This window comes from Procambarus clarkii, chromosome 57 (genome assembly GCF_040958095.1).
Source record: "Procambarus clarkii isolate CNS0578487 chromosome 57, FALCON_Pclarkii_2.0, whole genome shotgun sequence".
Lineage (NCBI taxonomy): Eukaryota > Metazoa > Arthropoda > Malacostraca > Decapoda > Cambaridae > Procambarus > Procambarus clarkii.
This window is the reverse complement of record NC_091206.1, coordinates 11,341,751-11,357,247: the sequence shown is the minus strand read 5'-3', so window position 1 is coordinate 11,357,247 and position 15,497 is coordinate 11,341,751. Positions and strand designations below refer to the sequence as shown.

General features: G+C 38.4%; 2 pseudogenes; both read left to right on the top strand.

Moving 5' to 3' along the window:
- Positions 1 to 1,366: 1,366 nt before the first annotated feature.
- LOC123744914 (polyadenylate-binding protein 2 pseudogene) lies at positions 1,367 to 2,013 on the top strand (annotated as a pseudogene).
- Positions 2,014 to 10,738: 8,725 nt separating this feature from the next.
- LOC138353322 (polyadenylate-binding protein 2 pseudogene) lies at positions 10,739 to 11,332 on the top strand (annotated as a pseudogene).
- The last annotated feature ends 4,165 nt before the right edge of the window (positions 11,333 to 15,497 follow it).

Here is a 15,497-nt window from a genome sequence, read left to right as displayed (position 1 = left end):
CACGTTCAAGTGAATTTATATCCGTTCTATAGTACGGCGACCAAAACTGAACTGCATAATCTAAATGGGGCCTAACCAGAGCAAGGTATAGCTGAAGAACTACAATAGGTATCTTGTTACTAACGATAATTGATTCATTTGAGGCATCACGCTATTGTGATTACTGTGTGTAATGATCGTATAATTACACGATACGAGCTAGATAGTTTTGAGATTGCGAAGTTGGATTGCCGAAGGGATATGTGAGTTATGATAATTAAGAATTAAAAACCAAATAATCAATGCATAAATGTTCGTATCAAGGCATACAGGACACAGGGATTTATTAATCGTTACTTTATTAATAAGGTACCTGGTGTTATTCTTCAGCTATGTCTTGCTCTTGTTAGGCACCATTTAGATTATGTATTTCAGATTTGGTCGTCGTAATGGATATTCGTTCTATAGAATGGATATAAATTCACTAAAACGCGTCCAGCATAGGATGACAAAGTTAATCCCCCAAATTAGAAACCTTTCATATGAAGAAAGATTGACAAAGCTTAAATTACATTCTCTAGAATAGCGAAGAATTATGGATGACATGACTGAGGAGTACAAGTGGATGAATGGACATAACAACGAGGATATTAATGCGGTAATAAAAGTATGAACACGAAAGGCGAAGAGTTAGGGGTGACATGATAGAGGTTTACAAGTGGATGAATGGACATAACAGGGGGGATATTAATAGGGTATTAAAAATATCAACACAAGACAGAACACGAAACAATGGGTATAAATTGGATAAGTTTAGATTTAGGAAAGATTTGGGTAAATACTGGTTCAGTAACAGGGTTGTTGATTTGTGGAACCAATTGCCGCGTAACGTGGTGGAGGTGGTGTCCCTCGATTGTTTCAAGCGCGGGTTGGACAAGTATATGAGTGGGATTGGGTGGTTATAGAATAGGAGCTGCCTCGTATTGGCCAATAGGCCTTCTGCAGTTACCTTTGTTCTTATGTTCTTATAGGTTAGACATATGAATGAGTTTGGGTATGACTCTTAATAAGACATGAATAAACAGCAGCTCCAACGTATTGGCAAATATCCCTTCTGCAGTTTCCTTGATTCGTTTATTCTTAAGTTTTAAGTTACGTCTGCAGGTTTTACAGAATTATGTACTCCCACATCGAGCAATAAACAAGTAGCGGTTTAACCACGTCAGGTGTACGGGAATATATGGCCTTCTGCCCTCTGCATAGGACCATTCTCCACACAGCTCAGCCAGTAGCAACACCTCGGGTCTGCCACCAGCCGCACTACTCTCTACAGCTAATCACGACGCTATCTCATATTTTGTTTACTCACCAACCTCATCATCAACAGGGCATTTGTCACTATTCGTTGTCATATCCCAGTCATCTCTATTTCCTGTGACGATGGAAAATGAAGAACTGATTTATGATAATGTTTACAGTAGCGGCGAAGACGAGAACTCTGAAGGTGGAGGAGAGGAGGACACGTCTGTTGAAACAAAACTGTTGGAAATTAAAGCTTATATCAGAAAAATGGAAGAATTGGGGATGGATTCACCTCTAGGCACTGCAGGAGCAACAGTACCAATCCAGATGTCTGCTAAAGAAAAGATAGAAGTCGATGGTCGCTCCATATATGTGGGTAATGTTGACTATGGGGCGACAGCAGAAGAACTTGCTCAACACTTTCATGGATGTGGTCCCGTTAAAAAAGTTACTATTCTTTCAAATAAGTATACTGGCCACCCCAAAGGCTTTGCATATATGGAGTTTGGAGAAATAGACTCAGTTGAAGTGGCCATGTCACTTGATGGCTCACTCTTCAGAGGCCGACCACTGAAGGTAAGGCCTAAGCGTACAAACCTGCCAGGTATTACCACCAGACATCGACCTCCACGTGTCATGAGAGCTGTCGTCCGTGGGCGAGGACGCTTTTATTCTGGATATCGACCAATGAGACCATACAGGAGCCGGAAGGTCTTCTACAGCCCTTATTAATGGTCATACATTGCATGGAAGATTCCTACTTCCACTATTGGTTTACTAAACGATTTTAGAATTAGAACTCAAATACAATACAATTATTTTTATGTAAATAATTAATAAAAATTAATTAAAAATGTTTTGTTTCACATACCAATTATAATTAATAGAATGTTAATAAATAGATGTAAACGCATCCAATTTATCCTACAACTACAGTTGTTGTTTTCGATTCAGTTATTCAGAATATAATTTCCATGTAGTAGGGGCTATAGTGAGCTCGTAATTGAGTTCGGTTAATCACAATAAGCTTGTTACTGTGATATCTGGGTCATAGTTATAAATAAAGGCAGAATTTCCTTCTTTTTGTACTGATTTAAGCTTTTGTTGGAATTACGTTATCTTGGTGGTGGATATAGAACGGAATAATGAAACGGAAGCTTGAAAGACGAGTACCCAGTGGCATGTTCGTACCATATAGCAGTGGATCGTCCTTCTGCTACTTTAGCTCTGTGGCGAGTTGTGAGTATTTTCTTCCCAATATGCTCCTTAATCTGTGAAAAACTTAGATATTTTAACCTTTACAACACAAGGTAGAGCAGTGGCAGTATTTGCTAGTCTAATATTTCATTGCCAAATTGGATACCAATGTGACTTGGTATCCAATTTAGGGTGATTGACAGCATTAAATTGTGGGCTTCTTTTCCTAGATGTAGTATTTCTGTGATGGGTTGTATATTATCTCTGTGCTGGCTGGATAACAATGCCTGGAGCGAAGATTTAGAGTCGGTATGAATGATGACATCATGCAGACGAGGAGTCACAACAACGAAATATGTTGACCAAACCACTCACTAGAAAGTGAAGGGACGACGACATTTCGGTTCATCCTGAACCATTCTTTTTGTTGATTGTGTTGAAAAGTTGATTGTGATACCCACGACAATCGACTTGAAAATGGATCGAAACGTCGTCGTCCCTTCACTTTCTAATGTGTGGTTTGGTCAACAGGACATCATGTAAATTATTCTCAATAGTATAATTATTGCCTCCTTCAGAGCATATAATTCTGTTTGCAATGTTGAGCATCCACTATTTATGCTCTAGTAATCATCATGGTTGTTAATGTAAACTGCTGCCCCAGCAGAACCTCTTTCTTTATCAACTGATCCGCACACTATGTGGGTGGGGGACGAGGACAGGTTGACTAGTCTGACAGTTACGGGATGATATTATTAAACAAATAGTCAAAACTCAAACGAAACAAGTACCCAGTTTGCGACGGTGCTTAAAGAATGCGAAGAGGAGCTTTGCGATCCATTGCATACCATATTTAATAAATCATTAGAGTAAGGCAGAGTGCCAGAGTCGTGGAAGGTTGCTAATGTGGTACCAATTTTTAAGAAAAGAGATAGATCACTTGCATCAAACGATCGGCCAATCAGCCTAACGTCTATTGTGGGAAAGCTACTTAAGAACATGGGCAAGATATAGCTGAAGAACAACACCAGGTGTCTTGTTACTAACGCTTCGATTAATAAATCCCAGTGTCCTATTTGCCTTATTACGAACATTCATGCATTGATCCTTATGTTTTAAATTCTTACTAATCATAACTCTCAGATCCTTTTCGCAATCTCAACACCAACTAGCTCAAATCTTGTAACTTTATCATCATTACCTAGCCTCAGATCATTACATTTATCAACATTAACCTGCATCTGCCAATCTTTTGACCATTTCAAAACCCTATTTAGATTAACTTGAAGTGATAGTGAGTCTTCTTCCGTGTTAATTTCCCTACTGATTTTTGTATCATCTGCAAATTTGCAGGTGTTGCTACTCAAACCTGACTCTAAATCATTTATATATATTATAAACAACAGAGGTCCCAGGACAGAGCTTTGAGGCACTCCACTAACAACATTAACCCACTCTTACTTAACCCCAGTTAAGAGTTAGTTTCCTCTGTTTCCTTTGGAATAACCATGCCCTAATCCAACTTAATATAGCACCCCCAATACCATGAGCCTCTATTTTTTAATCAGTCTTTCATGTGGCACTGTATCAAAAGCTTTGCTAAAGTCAAGGTACACAACATCACAATCCTTACCACTATCAACTGCCTCAACTATGCTGGAATAAAAAGATAGCAAATTTGTTAAACATGAACGGCCATTTGTAAAATCATGTTGCAAATCATTTATTAATTTATGTTTTTCCAGATGAAGACGAATTGTATTTGCAATTATCGATTCAAGTAACTTTCCCACAATAGACGTTAGGCTAATTGGCTGATAATTTGACCCAAGTGATCTATCTCCTTTCTTAAAAATTGGTACCACATTAGCTACCTTCCATGACTCTGGCACTCTACCTAACTCTATTGATTTATTAAATATGGTAGACAATGGCTCGGAAAGCTCCTCTTTGCATTCTTTAAGCACCCTGGCAAACACTTCATCCGGCCCTGGGTATTTGTTTGGTTTGAGTTTTACTATTTGTTTAATTACATCCTCCCTGGTAACTGCTAAACTAGTCAACCTGTCTTCGTCCCCACCCACAAATATTTGTTCGGCTGAAGGCATATTTTTAAGTTCCAAAAAAACTCAAAATTTGAGTTCCAAAACTCAAAAAAAACTTTAGGATTTGTCTTTGCTTGCTCTGCTATGCGAACTTCGTAGTTTCTTTTTGCTTTCCTTATCTCTGTTTTAACATTTCTAACCAGTTGTACGAATTCCTGTCCTAAACTAACTTCCCCATTCTCAATCCTTTTGTACCACGCTCTTTTTACCTATAAGGTTCTTCAGATCCTTTGTTATGCACTTTGGATCATTAGTATTCGATCTATTCGTATAGTCTCCGTGGTGTAGTGGTAAGAAACTCGCCTATCGTTCCGCGAGCGCTTTGTCATGGGTTCGTATCGTATCCTGGCCGGGAGGATTTACTGGGCGCAAATCCTTAACTGTAACCTCTGTTTAACTCAACAGTAAAATGAGTACTTGGTTGTAAAAATGATTCTTCGCTGCGGGGATCGTATTCCAGGGACCTGCCCGAAACGCTACGCGTACTAGTGGCTGTACAAGAATGTTACAACTCTTGTGACAAAAAAAAGAACAAAAATCAATTTATATGGTATACTACGTTCCTGGGCTTTGCTTAGAATATTTTTAAATAGGTTATATTTTGAATCTACATCGAAATCCCCTTTTCCAATTTATACCCATTGTTTTGTGTTCTGTCTTGTGTTGATACTTTTAATACCCTATTAATATCTCCTTTGTTATGTCCATTCATCTACTTGTAAACCTCTATCATGTCACCCCTAACTCTTCACCTTTCCAGTGAATGCAATTTAAGCTTTGTTAATCTTTCTTCATATGAAAGCTTTCTAATTTGGGAAATTTGCTTAGTTATTCTACGCTGGACACGTTCAAGTGAATTTATATCCGTTCTATAGTACGGCGACCAAAACTGAACTGCATAATCTAAATGGGGCCTAACCAGAGCAAGGTATAGCTGAAGAACTACAATAGGTATCTTGTTACTAACGATAATTGATTCATTTGAGGCATCACGCTATTGTGATTACTGTGTGTAATGATCGTATAATTACACGATACGAGCTAGATAGTTTTGAGATTGCGAAGTTGGATTGCCGAAGGGATATGTGAGTTATGATAATTAAGAATTAAAAACCAAATAATCAATGCATAAATGTTCGTATCAAGGCATACAGGACACAGGGATTTATTAATCGTTACTTTATTAATAAGGTACCTGGTGTTATTCTTCAGCTATGTCTTGCTCTTGTTAGGCACCATTTAGATTATGTATTTCAGATTTGGTCGTCGTAATGGATATTCGTTCTATAGAATGGATATAAATTCACTAAAACGCGTCCAGCATAGGATGACAAAGTTAATCCCCCAAGTTAGAAACCTTTCATATGAAGAAAGATTGACAAAGCTTAAATTACATTCTCTAGAATAGCGAAGAATTATGGATGACATGACTGAGGAGTACAAGTGGATGAATGGACATAACAACGGGGATATTAATGCGGTAATAAAAGTATGAACACGAAAGGCGAAGAGTTAGGGGTGACATGATAGAGGTTTACAAGTGGATGAATGGACATAAGAGGGGGGATATTAATAGGGTATTAAAAATATCAACACAAGACAGAACACGAAACAATGGGTATAAATTGGATAAGTTTAGATTTAGGAAAGATTTGGGTAAATACTGGTTCAGTAACAGGGTTGTTGATTTGTGGAACCAATTGCCGCGTAACGTGGTGGAGGTGGTGTCCCTCGATTGTTTCAAGCGCGGGTTGGACAAGTATATGTATCATAGCAATATGGAAGTTGTAGTGAAGGACCTGGTGACTCTAGTGGGAGCCCTGAGGACAGAGTTGGACTCTCTGCGGGAGGAGGTGCGTCAGCTTAAAAAACAACGAGAAGTAACGAAGGAGGAGACCAGCAGTAAAGGGACCTCGTCTTGGAGAGTTGCGAAAGACAGGGGCCTTAAGAAGACTTTGATAAAGCCGCCTTCAAACGCCATAGCAACTTCAAATTCATTTGACGTTTTGGAGGACGAGTGCTGTGGAGAGACTGTGGATCGCGCAAAAGGGAAAGCAACGAAGAGAAAGGAAGCGCAGGCCCCTCAGAAAGTAAAGGAAGTACTTAAGCAAACATTAGTTGTGGGAGATTCCCAGATAAGGTATTTGGATAGAACGTTTTGTGCTAGAGATAGGGGGAACAGGTTAAGGGTTTGCTATCCCGGAGCTGGCATTGGTGATATTATAAACAACATGAATGATATTATGGCTGGTAATGGGAACAATCCCATTATTTGCATTAGCGTGGGAGGAAATGATGTTGGTCGAGTCAGGAGTGAGGAACTGATTCAGAGGTATAAAACAGCCATAGAGTTAGTTAGGAGCAAGGGAGGAATCCCGATCATATGTGGCATTCTTCCAAGAAAGGGAGTGGGAAATGAATGGATATCGAGGGCACTTGGTGTCAATTGCCGGCTGGAAAGATATTGCAAATCAAATGCAATATCTTTCATAGACAACTGGGAACACTTCTATGGAAGAAATGAAATGTATGCTCGTGATGGGGTGCATCTATCGAGAGCTGGGGTTGTTGCTGTTGCGAACTCGCTAGAAGAAGTGGTTAGAGGTGTTTGTTTGGGTTTAAACTGTTAGTAGATAGAGGTATGGGAATTGATTTGGAGGAAGGAGGTAATAAAAGTATGTGTTTGTGGGAGAAAGGAATTGGCAAAACGATCAGGGAAAGAGAAGGTCCGCAAAATAACAATTCACTTAGGGTATATTACACTAACAGTAGAAGTCTAAGAAATAAAATTAACGAATTAAATGCTCTTGTCTGCACAGAAAAAATAGATATTATTGCACTTACCGAAACGTGGATGAATGTAGAAAATAGAGAACTATTAGCTGAATATCAAATATATGGATTTAAACTATTTCACACAGATAGATATATTAGACGAGGAGGTGGAGTAGCCATATATGTTAGGGACAATTTGAAATGTAGTCTCAAAGAGGGAATCAAAACAGAGCCACACACAGAAACTATTTGGATTGAATTAAACGAAAAAGCTAATAATATTATAATAGGAGTAATATATAGGCCACCAAATTTAGACAGAATGGAAGCAAAGCATCTATGGGATGAAATATCTAGAGCATCTAGATCTAACAGTATTTATGTCATGGGTGACTTTAATTTTAGCGGAATAAACTGGTTGAACAAAACGGGGAATAGTGAAGCAGAAGATTTTCTAGAATTAATTGACGATTGCTTTCTTACGCAACACATTAAGGAACCAACACGGGAAAATAATATTTTAGATTTAGTGTTAACTAACAGGGAAACGCAAATTAATGACATCGAAATAGGGAGTGAGCTAGGGAGCAGTGATCACAAAGAAATCAGATTTAGCATAGAATGGAATAGACCAGTAGGAGAAAATTCTGTTAAAGTGCCAGATTTTCGAAAAGCTGATTTTAATAGCCTAAGAATTTTTTTGGGTCAAATTGATTGGAAAGGCTTGGGTATGGGGTGTGGGCCGGTCTTGGAGCGAGACATGAACCCAGCGATAGGTGACTTAAATGGGGATTTCGATGTGGATTCAATATATAACTTATTTAAGAATATTCTAAACAAAGCACAGGAACGTAGTATACCATACAAATTGAATAGATCGTATACTAATGACCCAAAGTGGATAACAAAGAATTTGAAGAACCTTATAGGTAAAAAGAGAGCTTGGTACAAAAGGATTAAAAATGGGGAGGTCACTTTAGAACAGGAATTCGTACAACTGGTTAGAAATGTTAAAAAAAAGATAAGGAAAGCAAAAAGAAACTATGAAGTTCGCATAGCAGGGCAAGCAAAGACAAATCCTAAAGGGTTTTTTCAGTTATATCGTACTAAGACTAGGGAAAGGATAGGTCCATTAAAAACTGAGACAGGTCAAATAACAGATAGTGATGAAGAGATGAGTAGTATTTTTAATAAATATTTTGTATCTGTATTTACTAAAGAGGAACTTAACAATATGCCTTCAGCCGAACAAGTCTATGTGGGTGGGGACGAGGACAGGTTGACGAGTTTAGCAGTTACCAGGGAGGATGTTCTTAAACAAATAGTAAAACTCAAACCAAACAAATCCCCAGGGCCGGATGAAGTGTTTGCCAGGGTGCTTAAAGAATGCAAAGAGGAGCTTTGTGACCCACTGTCAACCATATTTAATAAATCAATAGAGTCAGGCAGAGTGCCAGAGTTTTGGAAAGTTGCTAATGTGATACCAGTTTTTAAGAAAGGAGATAGATCACTTGCGTCTAACTATCGACCAATTAGCCTAACGTCTATTGTGGGAAAGTTACTCGAATCTATAATAGCAAATAAAATTCGTCTTCATCTTGAAAAACATAAATTAATAATTGAGTCGCAACATGGTTTTATAAATGGCCGTTCATGTTTAACAAATTTGTTATCTTTTTATTCTAGCATTGTTGAGGCAGTTGATAGTGGTAAGGATTGCGATGTTGTATACCTTGACTTTAGCAAAGCTTTTGATACAGTGCCACATGAAAGACTGATTAAAAAAATAGAGTCTCATGGTATTGGGGGTGCTATATTAAGCTGGATTAGGGCATGGCTATACCAAAGGAAACAGAGAGTTAGTATAAATGGAATCAAGTCAGAGTGGGAAAATGTTGTAAGTGGAGTGCCTCAAGGCTCTGTCCTGGGACCTCTGTTGTTTATAATATATATAAATGATTTAGATTCAGGTTTGAGTAGCAACATTTGCAAATTTGCCGATGATACGAAAATCGGTAGGGAAATTAATTCGGAGGAGGACTCACTATCACTTCAAGTTGATCTAGATAGGGTTTTGAAATGGTCAAAGGATTGGCAGATGCAGTTTAATGCTGATAAATGTAAAGTTCTGAGGTTAGGTAATGATGATAGAGTTACAAGATACGAGCTAGATGGTGTTGTGATTGCGAAGTCGGATTGCGAAAGGGATCTGGGAGTTATGATTAGTAAGAATTTAAAACAAAAGGATCAATGCATAAATGTTCGTAATAAGGCAAATCGGACACTTGGATTTATTAATCGCAGCGTTAGTAACAAGACACCTGGTGTGGTTCTCAAGCTATATCTTGCTCTAGTTAGGCCCCATTTAGATTATGCAGTTCAGTTTTGGTCGCCATATTATAGAATGGATATAAATTCACTTGAACGTGTCCAGCGTAGGATGACTAAGTTAATTCCCCAAATTAGAAATCTTTCATATGAAGAAAGATTAACAAAGCTTAAGTTGCATTCACTGGAAAGGCGAAGAGTTAGGGGTGACATGATAGAGGTTTACAAGTGGATGAATGGACATAACCGGGGGGATATTAATAGGGTATTAAAAGTATCAACACAGGACAGAACACGAAACAATGGATATAAATTGGATAAGTTTAGATTTAGGAAAGACTTGGGTAAATACTGGTTCAGTAACAGGGTTGTTGATTTGTGGAACCAATTGCCGCGTAACATTGTGGAGGTGGGGTCCCTCGATTGTTTCAAGCACGGGTTGGACAAGTATATGAGTGGGATTGGGTGGTTATAGAATGGGAGCTGCCTCGTATGGGCCAATAGGCCTTCTGCAGTTACCTTTGTTCTTATGTTCTTATGTTCTTATGTTCTTATGAGTGGGATTGGGTGGTTATAGAATAGGAGCTGCCTCGTATTGGCCAATAGGCCTTCTGCAGTTACCTTTGTTCTTATGTTCTTATAGGTTAGACATATGAATGAGTTTGGGTATGACTCTTAATAAGACATGAATAAACAGCAGCTCCAACGTATTGGCAAATATCCCTTCTGCAGTTTCCTTGATTCGTTTATTCTTAAGTTTTAAGTTACGTCTGCAGGTTTTACAGAATTATGTACTCCCACATCGAGCAATAAACAAGTAGCGGTTTAACCACGTCAGGTGTACGGGAATATATGGCCTTCTGCCCTCTGCATAGGACCATTCTCCACACAGCTCAGCCAGTAGCAACACCTCGGGTCTGCCACCAGCCGCACTACTCTCTACAGCTAATCACGACGCTATCTCATATTTTGTTTACTCACCAACCTCATCATCAACAGGGCATTTGTCACTATTCGTTGTCATATCCCAGTCATCTCTATTTCCTGTGACGATGGAAAATGAAGAACTGATTTATGATAATGTTTACAGTAGCGGCGAAGACGAGAACTCTGAAGGTGGAGGAGAGGAGGACACGTCTGTTGAAACAAAACTGTTGGAAATTAAAGCTTATATCAGAAAAATGGAAGAATTGGGGATGGATTCACCTCTAGGCACTGCAGGAGCAACAGTACCAATCCAGATGTCTGCTAAAGAAAAGATAGAAGTCGATGGTCGCTCCATATATGTGGGTAATGTTGACTATGGGGCGACAGCAGAAGAACTTGCTCAACACTTTCATGGATGTGGTCCCGTTAAAAAAGTTACTATTCTTTCAAATAAGTATACTGGCCACCCCAAAGGCTTTGCATATATGGAGTTTGGAGAAATAGACTCAGTTGAAGTGGCCATGTCACTTGATGGCTCACTCTTCAGAGGCCGACCACTGAAGGTAAGGCCTAAGCGTACAAACCTGCCAGGTATTACCACCAGACATCGACCTCCACGTGTCATGAGAGCTGTCGTCCGTGGGCGAGGACGCTTTTATTCTGGATATCGACCAATGAGACCATACAGGAGCCGGAAGGTCTTCTACAGCCCTTATTAATGGTCATACATTGCATGGAAGATTCCTACTTCCACTATTGGTTTACTAAACGATTTTAGAATTAGAACTCAAATACAATACAATTATTTTTATGTAAATAATTAATAAAAATTAATTAAAAATGTTTTGTTTCACATACCAATTATAATTAATAGAATGTTAATAAATAGATGTAAACGCATCCAATTTATCCTACAACTACAGTTGTTGTTTTCGATTCAGTTATTCAGAATATAATTTCCATGTAGTAGGGGCTATAGTGAGCTCGTAATTGAGTTCGGTTAATCACAATAAGCTTGTTACTGTGATATCTGGGTCATAGTTATAAATAAAGGCAGAATTTCCTTCTTTTTGTACTGATTTAAGCTTTTGTTGGAATTACGTTATCTTGGTGGTGGATATAGAACGGAATAATGAAACGGAAGCTTGAAAGACGAGTACCCAGTGGCATGTTCGTACCATATAGCAGTGGATCGTCCTTCTGCTACTTTAGCTCTGTGGCGAGTTGTGAGTATTTTCTTCCCAATATGCTCCTTAATCTGTGAAAAACTTAGATATTTTAACCTTTACAACACAAGGTAGAGCAGTGGCAGTATTTGCTAGTCTAATATTTCATTGCCAAATTGGATACCAATGTGACTTGGTATCCAATTTAGGGTGATTGACAGCATTAAATTGTGGGCTTCTTTTCCTAGATGTAGTATTTCTGTGATGGGTTGTATATTATCTCTGTGCTGGCTGGATAACCAACCCGTCCTCTTAAAAAGAACGTCACTTTTGGCTCGTATGCGAACTATGGCCAAATTTGGACGTAATTTGAAATGAAATCCACTCACAAAAGTAACGTTCTGTTCCGTTTTCTATTTCAGTCGTCCGGCGTACGCGCAGAGGTTATGAGAGGACACTTTAAATTAACGTTTTTCATAACGTTTTGAAACTTTATGAGAATTTCCTGCCCACCTAACCTATCAGAGGACCCTTAACTTACTGTTGTTGAAAAAAAAAATCCCAAATTTATTTTCATATTTTTTTTAATTTCAAATTACGTCCAAATTCGGCCATACGGGCAAACGGCCAAAAGCGACGTTCTTTTTAAGAGGACAGGTTGGGATAACAATGCCTGGAGCGAAGATTTAGAGTCGGTATGAATGATGACATCATGCAGACGAGGAGTCACAACAACGAAATATGTTGACCAAACCACTCACTAGAAAGTGAAGGGACGACGACATTTCGGTTCATCCTGAACCATTCTTTTTGTTGATTGTGTTGAAAAGTTGATTGTGATACCCACGACAATCGACTTGAAAATGGATCGAAACGTCGTCGTCCCTTCACTTTCTAATGTGTGGTTTGGTCAACAGGACATCATGTAAATTATTCTCAATAGTATAATTATTGCCTCCTTCAGAGCATATAATTCTGTTTGCAATGTTGAGCATCCACTATTTATGCTCTAGTAATCATCATGGTTGTTAATGTAAACTGCTGCCCCAGCAGAACCTCTTTCTTTATCAACTGATCCGCACACTATGTGGGTGGGGGACGAGGACAGGTTGACTAGTCTGACAGTTACGGGATGATATTATTAAACAAATAGTCAAAACTCAAACGAAACAAGTACCCAGTTTGCGACGGTGCTTAAAGAATGCGAAGAGGAGCTTTGCGATCCATTGCATACCATATTTAATAAATCATTAGAGTAAGGCAGAGTGCCAGAGTCGTGGAAGGTTGCTAATGTGGTACCAATTTTTAAGAAAAGAGATAGATCACTTGCATCAAACGATCGGCCAATCAGCCTAACGTCTATTGTGGGAAAGCTACTTAAGAACATGGGCAAGATATAGCTGAAGAACAACACCAGGTGTCTTGTTACTAACGCTTCGATTAATAAATCCCAGTGTCCTATTTGCCTTATTACGAACATTCATGCATTGATCCTTATGTTTTAAATTCTTACTAATCATAAATCTCAGATCCTTTTCGCAATCTCAACACCAACTAGCTCAAATCTTGTAACTTTATCATCATTACCTAGCCTCAGAACATTACATTTATCAACATTAAACTGCATCTGCCAATCTTTTGACCATTTCAAAACCCTATTTAGATTAACTTGAAGTGATAGTGAGTCTTCTTCCGTGTTAATTTCCCTACTGATTTTTGTATCATCTGCAAATTTGCAGGTGTTGCTACTCAAACCTGACTCTAAATCATTTATATATATTATAAACAACAGAGGTCCCAGGACAGAGCTTTGAGGCACTCCACTAACAACATTAACCCACTCTTAATTAACCCCAGTTAAGAGTTAGTTTCCTCTGTTTCCTTTGGAATAACCATGCCCTAATCCAACTTAATATAGCACCCCCAATACCATGAGCCTCTATTTTTTAATCAGTCTTTCATGTGGCACTGTATCAAAAGCTTTGCTAAAGTCAAGGTACACAACATCACAATCCTTACCACTATCAACTGCCTCAACTATGCTGGAATAAAAAGATAGCAAATTTGTTAAACATGAACGGCCATTTGTAAAATCATGTTGCAAATCATTTATTAATTTATGTTTTTCCAGATGAAGACGAATTGTATTTGCAATTATCGATTCAAGTAACTTTCCCACAATAGACGTTAGGCTAATTGGCTGATAATTTGACCCAAGTGATCTATCTCCTTTCTTAAAAATTGGTACCACATTAGCTACCTTCCATGACTCTGGCACTCTACCTAACTCTATTGATTTATTAAATATGGTAGACAATGGCTCGGAAAGCTCCTCTTTGCATTCTTTAAGCACCCTGGCAAACACTTCATCCGGCCCTGGGTATTTGTTTGGTTTGAGTTTTACTATTTGTTTAATTACATCCTCCCTGGTAACTGCTAAACTAGTCAACCTGTCTTCGTCCCCACCCACAAATATTTGTTCGGCTGAAGGCATATTTTTAAGTTCCAAAAAAACTCAAAATTTGAGTTCCAAAACTCAAAAAAAACTTTAGGATTTGTCTTTGCTTGCTCTGCTATGCGAACTTCGTAGTTTCTTTTTGCTTTCCTTATCTCTGTTTTAACATTTCTAACCAGTTGTACGAATTCCTGTCCTAAACTAACTTCCCCATTCTCAATCCTTTTGTACCACGCTCTTTTTACCTATAAGGTTCTTCAGATCCTTTGTTATGCACTTTGGATCATTAGTATTCGATCTATTCGTATAGTCTCCGTGGTGTAGTGGTAAGAAACTCGCCTATCGTTCCGCGAGCGCTTTGTCATGGGTTCGTATCGTATCCTGGCCGGGAGGATTTACTGGGCGCAAATCCTTAACTGTAACCTCTGTTTAACTCAACAGTAAAATGAGTACTTGGTTGTAAAAATGATTCTTCGCTGCGGGGATCGTATTCCAGGGACCTGCCCGAAACGCTACGCGTACTAGTGGCTGTACAAGAATGTTACAACTCTTGTGACAAAAAAAAGAACAAAAATCAATTTATATGGTATACTACGTTCCTGGGCTTTGCTTAGAATATTTTTAAATAGGTTATATTTTGAATCTACATCGAAATCCCCTTTTCCAATTTATACCCATTGTTTTGTGTTCTGTCTTGTGTTGATACTTTTAATACCCTATTAATATCTCCTTTGTTATGTCCATTCATCTACTTGTAAACCTCTATCATGTCACCCCTAACTCTTCACCTTTCCAGTGAATGCAATTTAAGCTTTGTTAATCTTTCTTCATATGAAAGCTTTCTAATTTGGGAAATTTGCTTAGTTATTCTACGCTGGACACGTTCAAGTGAATTTATATCCGTTCTATAGTACGGCGACCAAAACTGAACTGCATAATCTAAATGGGGCCTAACCAGAGCAAGGTATAGCTGAAGAACTACAATAGGTATCTTGTTACTAACGATAATTGATTCATTTGAGGCATCACGCTATTGTGATTACTGTGTGTAATGATCGTATAATTACACGATACGAGCTAGATAGTTTTGAGATTGCGAAGTTGGATTGCCGAAGGGATATGTGAGTTATGATAATTAAGAATTAAAAACCAAATAATCAATGCATAAATGTTCGTATCAAGGCATACAGGACACAGGGATTTATTAATCGTTACTTTATTAATAAGGTACCTGGTGTTATTCTTCAGCTATGTCTTGCTCTT